The sequence below is a fragment of the Cydia strobilella genome, chromosome 10 (genome assembly GCF_947568885.1).
Source record: "Cydia strobilella chromosome 10, ilCydStro3.1, whole genome shotgun sequence".
Classification (NCBI taxonomy): Eukaryota; Metazoa; Arthropoda; class Insecta; order Lepidoptera; family Tortricidae; genus Cydia; species Cydia strobilella.
In genome coordinates this window covers 5170166-5182259 of record NC_086050.1, presented here as the reverse complement: position 1 = coordinate 5182259, position 12094 = coordinate 5170166, and the positions used below count along the sequence as shown (strand labels likewise).

General features: G+C 35.2%; 1 protein-coding gene across 2 annotated transcripts in view; it reads left to right on the top strand.

Moving 5' to 3' along the window:
- LOC134744533 (axoneme-associated protein mst101(2)) overlaps positions 1 to 12094 on the top strand; it is a 169676-nt gene that overhangs the window by 26918 nt on the left and 130664 nt on the right. The gene's annotated exons all lie outside the window — the stretch shown is intronic.

Below are 12094 nucleotides of genomic sequence, written 5' to 3'. Positions count from 1 at the left end.
GCACTACATTACAAGGTAATTAAAATCGTTTCAAATGTGCATGTAGTAATGTAAACATTGCGTTTTCGATTGGCTAACATTATTAAAAATAATTACCTATCGTCGGCAACAATATCAAATAGGTACGTATTAATAAACCCAGTTAATTAGGAAAATATTAGATAGGAAACATTGTTCTTGTGATATCGCTACAAAATAACGGTTTATGTTACTGCCAATAGCTTTTGGCGATAACTTTTTGTTGACATTAACCCTTAAATGCATGATTTTTTGTATAACTTTTTAATAAATTGAAATAGATGTGTCATGTTGTATAGATTGAGGGAATAATATTTTGGATAGCTGCATATTGAGCCACGGACCATCAAATATACGATGCATATATACATCATTATGCATTTAAGGGTTAAACTTTTTATTCGAACGGTTGTTCCAAATTTAAATTTTGTTTATTTTTTAAATAAAGATAGTGTGTGAGGACAGTTAGTGGCCGACATCTACTACCAACTCCAAATCCGTCTAAGCTAACTCTGCACACACTTTGAAGTAACAACGTGTGGAGTTGTCATTATAGGTATACGTTATACTTTCAAAGGAATATGACGATTATGTTGGCAGCTCCAAACTTTGTTACTGCAAAAGTATGTGCAGAGATAGCTTGGTCCGACTCTAGGTAGAGACGAAATTATCTAATCATAGTATTTTCTTTTATCTTAGACAGTTTTCAGATCAGACAAACATACATCAAATATTAAAGCTACGTATTAAGGTAAATCTGCACTTTCTAGATGATGTCCTTAATGATCGTCAAGTTTACAAAATTTTCCCATTCTAGGTATATCTACTAGCTAGATCGTCGATGAGTGCATTTAGCTTTGGTAGCGAAACCACAATGTTCGAGTGAATCATGTTCTTTTACTCATACCAAAGAGAATAGAGTGTATAGAACATTACTGTTATAGTAAATTTTTTAGTCACTATAAATTTACTGCCATCTATCAACACAGCATTAAAACTAAAAATGAAAAGGTATAAAAACATCGAAAAATGTTTTTTTTTTCATTTCTTTTGAAACGCCTTATGACTCTGACCCATGTACTTTCACTGATATGTGTTGAAAGTCAAACGGTCTCGCCAACGCCATCTAGACGAGTATAGGACATAGGGGTGGCGCCATCTATTCGAGTACAGCTTTTTCTTGATTTTCGAGGCACGTGTTTTCCTTAGACTTTACTTATCTTATACGGAGATTACGGAGTTACATACCTATATAGGTATCATTGACATAGATATACACCTACTAATTCCCTATATATTATTTTATTTATGTAGGATCATAATCATAAAGTAAGTTTATTGCAATGTTGAATACTTATACAGTTCTAAAAGGCAGATTTCTTGTCATTAGGAGTTCTCTACCAGTTACCTATCATTTAAGCCAAACTATAATACATTATTTAATTGTTACTGTCTGACCAGCCTACTTTATGCTTGACGATGACGGGCGAGGACACGTATTGTCAAAATTACAGTTATATAATTATAATTAGGTGTGCTCGGCAAATAACCCTATAAATCGTCTAATAACCTTGTTACATTACACACCGTAATTTACCCAGTTAATGTTACGTTCTACGTTTTCGCAACACCTAGCTAATAACAAAGGAACGCCTTTTTAATTATAAATACGAGCTTTGAGGGCTTGGTTAGGACCTCGTTGCACGAAAACTCCAGCTATTTTACCTTTGCCTCTACAGCCGGCGGGAGTAATAAAAAGTAATAATTTGTTTATGGCATATCTGTAAGTGCTTACATGGGAGCGAAACAGTTCAATCAGCTGACTAACGCCATTTGTACGAGTAGAAAGAGTTCAACGTTATTTAATAGGATTATGAATAGCACTTTCTTCTGCGTAACAGTTGTAGGTGTTCTGTTTCGTTGTGTGCATAACTGCAATGTAATATTTTATTTATTTATTTATTTTATTTAGTAATTAAAGCTTAAATCTATCATTACAGATTGATTCATTTATCATTCATATAATGGTTTTATGAAGGAACCATCTAATAATAGTTATAACTAATAGAAAACTCTAGTTTGTCTAACCATCATTGTTACGTGCTGAAGGTTGACATTCTTTTTTTATTTCGCATCCGATATAATTTGGTCAGACATTCAAGTACTTAGGTAAGTATAGTCTGTCAAATAACTTTGTCAGTAGAAAAAGGTGCGAAATTAAAATTTTCTATGGGACGATAACCCTTAGCGCCGACATTATTTAAATTTGCCTATTTTTTTCATTGACGGAATTGCTTGACAGACTATAGATTATATCATTGATCACATGCTGACTGGAAGTTTTAATGCTGGCATAAAAACATCGTTAGCGGCACCGTCAAAAGAAAAAATGAATGCACAATTTCGCTCTATTCATGCCTGGAACCTGTACTCGATAAAGGTACAAGTGCACCCATCGGACAAGTATTCACTATAATAAATAACTGTCATTCACTCCGTCCGTCTGCTCGTAAAGAACTTTCTACTCGTCCGTTGAATACAACGCGCCTTGATAATTGTGCTTTCAATAGTTATCATGTGTTTTGATGTACATTCGATGAAGGGTTGGAGAGTTTTAGGCAATTAAACAATATTAATAAAATGTGAGGATAAATATTTAATACTTAAATAAGATGGGTTATCGTCAATGTCGAAGATATTTGTAGATAGACGTCAGTTTTTGAACCCATTATGGTAACCGCCGCCGCCGATGCATATTTGTCGGTACATATTAGTGGAGATATTTTAATACTTACTTTTAAATATTAATTCTTAATCAATCTTTTAAGCTTCGCCTGACCGTTGTTGCCTTGACCGGCGGAAATTAAAAATATGATTCGGCGAATATGGATTCTAAACTTAAATTGATGTAAACGCTTTCGATCAAGCACAATCAATTTACTAACTTATACTATGGCCATGACACGCCTTTTTAAAATAGATTAAGTATGGAAACTAAGGTAGATGTATCTCCATAAACAATATTTTACCGATTAGTGGTCTTTCATCCTCATCTTGCTTGTTAAGAAAACAGGCATCGATTAAAGAATAAAAACGATTATTTAACAATCGAGTTAAATGAAACGCCAAATCGATTGTTTACGTTAATCCGCTATACTTAAGTAAACGTTTTCCAGTGAAAGTAAGACCTTCTTATTTTCTTATCTGTGATGCTGGAATTATTTTAAGATAACATGCACTCGAGATATGTGATATCGCACGTAATAATAGAGACGAGATAAAAATGCAGTCACGAAACGTCACACTTCGAGCCGTGTGACCATGAACACTTAGCACAATTAAATTATCTTTTTTGAAAGTGGAATAATAAGATACACACGTTTTTATTGGTAAGTAAAGGGCATAAAGTGTCTTGAAACATGGTTGAATCGAAGACAGATTTCATGAATACTCATTCGCTTTTCAAAACACTAGTTACCTATTATCCATCCTTTTAAGTATTTATTACAGTGGAATTGCTTAAATATTTTCCACATTTATTTCACGAAATAAATATAGATTTTTGATTTCAAAACACTTGTATATAAGAATAATCCTATATTAACGAATGAATAATTTATACGTCAAACTTGAAAAAAACACCTTCACCATTCAGGTCGCCCGTTCACCTATTGACATATGACCTCGTAGCGTAGTGTATGGAACACAATTGAATGAATGGAAAAAAATATAACAACTCTTTGCATATGTATTCTAGTGATTGATTGTTTGTTTTGAACTCGATTGCGATCTCTATTGACTAAAAATGTTTATAATTACTATTGTTATTGTTTCCATCAATGAAATGTGTATTCCATTTTCATTTGAAATTTTTATGCGTACTTATTTGATAACTGTTGCATAAATTACATTTGATTTAATTGGTGTGAGTTAAAAAATACTTGGTTGAGAATATAAATTTAATGTGTGTAATTAGTTGTTAAATGCTTTTTAGCCGTAAAATATATAAGTATTTGCTTTCACTAATTTCACTTACATTATAAGTTATATAACATGAGCGTTACTTAAAAAAAAATGTATTTTTTAAATTAGAAAAGGCCGTAAAAAGAACTAACATAAAACTTGCTCAATAGCTCATGGATCTTATACTTATAGCCAACAAAAGATGTTAGATTAAACGTCTACCTAAAAATAATGCTTTTTCTCATATTGCTTGTCTATTACGAAAAACTAAACGGTAGGTATGTAGTGTATATAAATCAATTCTCTTAATAGGTACAATCGGGGACATTCCCAGTTAACCACCCTTAAGCCCCTTAAGGGCAAAAATCGTTTAAACGTCTTGCAGCAGACGGTCAGGCGATATCATAAAAGTGATGAGTGATGACCAATACAATAGTATAGTACTTAAAAATGTAGGTGTTGAAAAAAAAGGTTAGGTAAAGTTTATTGCAGTCTATTGTCTTTGTGATGATCGGCATTTGAAAACTAAGATAAGGAATCCAAAATGCATCCTAATTGGTTATATTTATGGGGACGCGAAGCTTAGCCTGAACAACAACAGCTAATAAACTGTCCTTACTACCTATTGTTTATCTCATTAAGTACCTGTTTTTACTCTTTTCATTATTAACATAAATAATCCTAAATGCATCGTAATTGGTTATCTCTATGGGAGGCGGAGTTTAGCTCACTCGTAAGGATCGAGATAAAAAAATCTGGTTCACTGGGAATGTCCCCGACTGTACTTACCTTATTCACGTACAGTACAGTCAGGAGCGGAAGTTGCAGTGGACGAGGTGTTCAAATTGATATGAACACTATTTTATTGTTAATGTAACTAGTAAGACCGTGTAAAGGTTATTTTGATGATCACCTTACTCTTAGCTCTTTCTCCTGCTCTAGCTAGATAGCATATTATTATTAGGTACGTATAAGGACCGTTGGAGTAATTTCGAAAATGGCAAATAGGTAGGTATCTATTAAACCAGAAGCATTTCATACTTAAGTAAAACACACGCGAAGCGGTGGGCAACTATAGTGTAGGTATTTAGTATAGAAATTCTTCGTTATTTTTACGATTATCAGATTACGATACTTTGAATTGTAACTTGTTGTATAGCGACTATAACATGTTTACTAGTTAATCGGTCGTAAGGAAATGGGCAGTAGTAAAATAATATAATACTAGCTTCCAGTTTAACAGTTTCATATTCACGGTTACACCGTACATTAGGTACATATGTAACTGTAAGTATCAGTGTAATAATAGCTTGCATCAACGGAAGCGACGTTCGCGATACTTTGACGCACCGTATTTGCAGCCCAAAACTAATTCAAATGTATACCTTGTACTAGTGTACATAAGATATACAATTGAATGGATTTTCAAATGCAGATACGATGGTTTTCATTTTAGTGCGGCAAAACTCAGGCGAAGTCAATATTTCGCTGGCGGCGTTGAGCGACAACATTTTAATTTCGAACTGAACTTAAATTAAATTTGATATCAGTACTTTGAAATCTCATATATATATATATATATATATATTGGTCTATGTGTATCTATATCTGTGGTCTATGTGCTAGAGTGAAGAAATAAGTACCTAAGTACGTCGAAAAAAATCGACATTTCGAACGACATCAATCTGTATTTTAAATAGTAATTAATTAATATATTATGCTACTTGGCGCTTAGGTAAACATACCTATGAGTTTAATATTACATGTTTATTTGCAGAACATAACGTGTTCTAGATGTCAACAGGTTATTAATTCTTACTATTTAAGTTTCTAAAGCTGAACTATGACATTTGCATAACGTTATTTGAGTTCCGTGTCAACTTTATCTTTTATTTTTAGTAACTAGGTAGTGCATCTCTAATGATAGGAAAAAAATGCACTGATGTAACCATTATTTATTCTAAATTCGTTGAGTTTAAAATATTCTATAAATTTTATATACAGATATCAATCACAATGAAAAAATCAACGATGGTCAACTCTGGTCAACGTGGAACTCGAACCCACATCCTTGGATTGCCGGTCCAATGCGTTACCAATTATCATCATTCATTATAGGCGTGATTTATTAGGGTTTAAAATATTTTGACAAAAATACCAAGACTATAAATAGGTACTACAAAGTTTTAGTAATCATTGGTGCTGTTTAATGCGGTAACAAGTAGTAACAACTGCATTACTTACCTATTGATTGAAATGAAATACATATTATGAAAAAAAAAAACATATTATGAGAAAATTATTTGTCTCATTCTTACCTATATCTACAATGCAAGGGCCTGACACTTTTTGATAGAGAAAGATAATCTTATTGCGATTCCTATAAGAGTAAAGAGAAAATAGTGCCATGCTTTGTCCTTATCACCGACCGGGTTTTTTTCATGGTCGGGTTATGGCAGCATAGGTAGGAGGCGATGGCGAAATACCGAAATTTATAAGAGTGAAAGAGAAAAAGGATTATGCTGCCATACATTAACCTGTCAATACATGAATGTCTTTCTCTTACCTCTGGTCGCTCGGTTTCATGTCTATAACTACTATATATACTATGTCTATGCTACAATGGCTATAATATATCGTCAAAAATGTGACAGTTACGTAGGAAGTGGCGCCCTCAATAATTTTCTACAATTTCTTGTCGGACTATGCAATCGTTTGCCTGTTTGACTTGGAATAATTTCATGACTTTTCAAATACCTATTTATAAGTGAGAGGTATGAGCACGACAAAGTTTCAAAGTAGTATTTCAAAATAGACCCCCTGCAGAGACCTTTACATCAACGAGCACAGATGGCAGCAAGGTTTAAGTTAACGAACTACGATAGCGAGATCGCCACGGATACGCAATGTAATCGCGATCGGTCGCGCTGTCGCGACGTTGACATCTGCTGCGAGCCGTGCGGTCGAAGACCCCTAATCAAGTAGGCTGTGAATTAAGAAAAATAATTATACCTCACAGTACTACTACTTAGTAGTAGGGTAGGGGTACTTCGTGGTGTCAGGATTTATGGTTGGAAAACGTTCGTAACATTTCTTAAATAATAATTTAGATATTGAGAGCTTTAGTTCATCAACAGTTCAGTTTTCAGTTTTAGGCCCGATTTTTAGCTACAAAAAATAGGATCTTAATCAGCGATTGAACGTGAAATTGTGTTGATTCATCATTGACTAATTTAAACTTTGATCTTGATTAGCAAAACTTAAAAAGCATCAACCTGCACGTTAAAAACGACAACTACAATACAAAGTGTTCAATGAACGGCTCCACCGATCGAAGATCTAATTTTCTTCGGTATTGAAATCTATATACTCGCGCGTCTTCGTACCGTTACAAATGATTCTGTGCAGTATAATGATATTCGTGACGGAGATGTGCTGTTTATGAAGGAGAGTGCAGGCAGTTTCTCGCAAGTCGCAGTGTAATAAATCAATTTATAGTTTACGAGTTATATTTAGGTGTAACATATTTACAGTGTGTATCTATCTTAAAGTATTATGGAAAAATTGAAACTGTATCTTTTGTACCCATAAAATGATCTACTGAAGCTTTTGTCCTCGGGCACAGCGTCAATTTTGTATACCTACACTTCGCGCCGCCCCGCCATCCAGCGTGATTATTACTTCTAAACCTCTATATCTCCTATTTAGATCGTACTATGTGCGCCTATGCGCCCTATGCGCTTAACCCTTTACAGTTAGCTACCTACATTCTTCCAATGTGACTATTAAACTGCTCTTTGACCGAGAAATACTTAAGTGTGACTTGTGTCAGCTAATAAATTTCGGTTTTAACATTGACTTTTTCTTTTATTCAAAGTTTGTACTGATGTCGATCATAGTATTCATAGTTGACTATGCATCTTGGTACGAACTTCGTACTCTACGAAGTTACATATATCATCCAATAGCATTATATAGTTAGTGATCTGATATCCATCAATCTTCTCACGCGTTCAAATTGCGACAATTCGTCGCACAGTTTCAATTACAATTTTGCAATTAATCACCAGGTCAGTTTTATATAAGCCGAATTTGATAGTTCATGCGCGTTGCGTGATCGCGATTCGTTCGGGTTTCGGTCTCCTTGGCCGGTATAGAAATCACAAATTACAACGTTTATACGATTCTACAATTTCTAACAAGTTCATATTGTCTGCTGAATGAGTTCTTGCTCGATCAAGCGCTATAGATGTGAGACTTTTTTGTCAAATCTAACGAGGCATTGGCCTGAAAAACTCTATTGGAACTGATACACGAGTATTGTTGTTATAATGTTACTTAAGTGGATAAAGTGGACATATATACTTACAATGTGTTGTAATGTTTGCAATGCAGACGCTCATCAAGTTCATCTTCTTGGCTGTCATTTGGTTTGACGGTGACACATTGCATAATTATCCGCAACCTCCTGGCTTGAGCTATGCGAGATCATTTAATAAAGGATGCACGCATTAGTGTTACTTAGCCTGTCCATCATATAGGTGGACTTCCTTGTCATTTAGATTCATTGAACCCCCTCTACCCTTCCATCTCTGCGCCAAGGGAGACATTTGCAAGAAATATGCAAAGTAGACCAAGATATTCAAGATTTTCCTTGATACGAGCGCGCTCTGCTCAAGAAATGACAATAATTTCTGCATAAAAAACAACAAATTGGCCGTTCTTCTTTCAAATGTTGAAAATAATTTCTATGATGCTTATCACATATCAGTTGCAGATAGATATAATCCATCAAACGAGATATATGAGGTACTGTGTTGCGTGAAGTGAGGTAAACATTATCCCCCACGTGCTAATAAGCCAATTACCAGCCTCTGGGCCCACGGCGTCACGACCTCACTTTCACACCACGCTACTGATATCTTACAATAGGTTTTCTCTCATTTTCTTGTAGTGTCGTATTTACGTTTAATACGTCTGCAAATTGAGCCATGATCGATCACTTTGCCGGTAGCTGTTCGTTTGAAACTATAAGTAGGAATACATAAAATGCAGTCTATACACTGTATAAATTCTTACATGTAATGGCATAACAGTCTGAACAGGAAATTATACCTAAGTACGGTAGGTTTCTTTATTACGATATAGAATTCGGTGTAGGGAATAACTAACATCCCAGTGCTTTTCGTCTGAATCAATACAACATCTCAATCCCATCAAAAATTCGGCTTTCTAGTAGGTATTGTCTCGTAGTTGACAAGTGTTTAAAATAAGAACTCCATATTGTATAAGCCTGAATAGTGTTATAATGCTTGCATTACCTATCAAGTATGTAATAAAAAACGAAAATAAATATCCTAAACATAAAGCGACTTCCATTCCAATTTCCATTGCATCGCGCATCGCCCGCGCATTCGCCATTTTCCAATCTAGGGGCGTTTTGAAACTGCTAAACGAAAGCGTTTGTCCGTCATTAAAGCCGCATTGTTTCCTGAAGGCAGTGTTTGTCTACGCATGGAGAAAGGTGCCATAGACCGCTGGGTCAGCTAATGAATGAAAGGAGATGTTCAGTGGTTGATTTAATTAGTTGGTGATTACTGTATATAGGTGACATTGGGTAATAGTTGATTTATAAGCTTGTGACTGACTGTAGGTAAATATTACGAAGCATTCATGTTATTTACCATGGGGGAAATAGAGGTGTTTTTGATCGAATCGCGTTGACACGGCGAATATTGGAATATTTTAACCAGCATTCTCTTGTCCAACGTATAAGCTCGGACACAATGAGATTGAGATCAGGTGTTTACCTATCAGTGGACAAATATGCAATTCTGCAATCGTCGTCGCAAGATTTAGAATTAAGTCAAACTACTTCTATTGCTAGACTAGCCTATTAGGCTGTATTATATCGATATCTCACCTTGAAGTTCTTAGATTAAAAAATCATTTAGGAACCGGACGAGGTAAGTGAGGTAACTTATCGTATGCTGCAGGTCTAACTGGCCATTCCTTTTCTATTACCCTGTTCAATTTTCTTTACCGGTTATAATGAGCGATTTGACCACAGAGGTGAACGATTCACTGGTCTGTCGTGTTTAATATTCAAATGTTTATGGAAAAGGGACTTAATGCCTTTCTCATTAAGATGGCTTTTTCTAGAAAACAACGGAAATGTCTCCATTTCCCCTCATCGAAGTATACTATCGTAACTCAACATCGTTTGCCGTCCATGTGCGATGTGGTTTGAGAAAGTCAAATTTGCATTATTACTTTAGTACTTACTTAATACGCACCGGTCCGTGCGTGACCAACGATCCTATGAAATGAGAAGTTGTACCAGAAAATTATACAAAATTATGTATGTGATAATACGTGTTATAAGTGACGAGTACCTATCTAATCGGAAAGCCATCACGTTTAGCAGTATTTAAAAGATACAGTGCAAGTTATTTAGCAACGCTAACTTTATACAATGTACCTATGCTTATAATAGTTATAATAGAACATTTTGTTCTTTATTTGGGAATACAGTGCAATAGCGGGCGCGTCCTAAACGTCGAATTCAATCTAATTTGTTATTAATTTTATTTACACGAGATTATTTCTCAGCTACATTTTTTAGGACCAGCTATGTACAGTACTAAGTGTACGGTCTCAGTGGACGCTCGAGTTGGACGTGTAGCGGGGCTGGGCGTGACAAATGCAAACGTATAGGAGCGGCCAGTGCACGCTGCTCAAATCACTTGTGAGCCCGACGACGCCACGCTGCACGCCCCGCCGAACGCTCCGCTTCGAGCGTCCACTCAGGCCTTACACTGAGACTGACATTGACTTTTTCTGTGAGTTGTGCTTCTTCTAGATCTTTCGAAACACCTTTATTTTTAAACATTCTAAAAGATAACTATATGTATTTTCTATTTATCACCTCTCATGACGCCCAATCAAATTTAGTATGAGCAATATAAAACAGTCCAAAATCAGGTTCCGTGGGCTATTTCCTATAATTCCTAGGCCGTTATGATTACACATCATTCTCTCAAAAATCTTAAAACTATCAAACAAAATTATACACACTTCTGATTGAATATCTCACAGCCCCCGTCGAATATTGGCTGCGGTGCGGTGAATCCGCGAATAAGCGGTGCGGTCACTTTCTCACCGTATGTAGCCCGCGGTAATGACTGTGCACTTGCTTCTTTCGCTCTTAGAGGTCATGCGAACACGAGGGACGTGACAATGGGCCATTGGCAGGGCTTGTGCCATTGCGGATATGGGACGCTTTTCGTTTACTACGTAATTCTATTTATTATGTAGAAACTATTCTGTCTAAAGAGCTTTTTAGTCGATAAAGAAACTAGCGAAAATACAAGGCTTTGCCTAGAAAAACGTACCTATTTGTTCCAATTCCAACTAATATGGCAGTATATGTAAGTACAATGTTTGTATTAAAAGTTTATTACTCCCAAGGTCCCAAACAGGCGCTTGGTTTTGGAAAAACCTCAGTTAACGTTACCTTGTTTCAATTATCGAATTCGACATGAAAATTGAGGTCATTACTCATTTTCCAATTAAGTACATTACAAAATTATTTCGTTTGATATATATTAATATAGGTATAAAGTTTATTGCATTGTCAGCAGGTTAGAATTTATTGCTGCCTGTTTAATTTTGTTTGTTAGGCCGTGGTTAGGCCGTTTCCTTACCTAATAGTTTAATGTAGTAACAGTGCAGTGCTACAAATAATATATTTAGCTATATACAATAGCATATAGGTAGGCATTTATAACTTATATATACCGTTACTTATTATATATACCGTTTTCCTTAAAAACTTGAATTGCAATTGTAGACACCAACCTCAAGAGAAAAAAAAAAGTAAAACCGCAAAGATTCAGATTAAATCGCAACGTAATTAAATATGTCAGAAATAAAACTATGAAAACGGATTATATCGCGTATATTGAATTTATAATACATCCCGACGTTTCTCGGGTCCGTGGTGTAGGGTTGGAGCCGGCGTAGTTTTTTTTATCGCGTATATATATATATCTTTACTTGAAAATAATTGTAGTGTATAACTAGCCTTATGAACCGATTTTGCATGTACAAC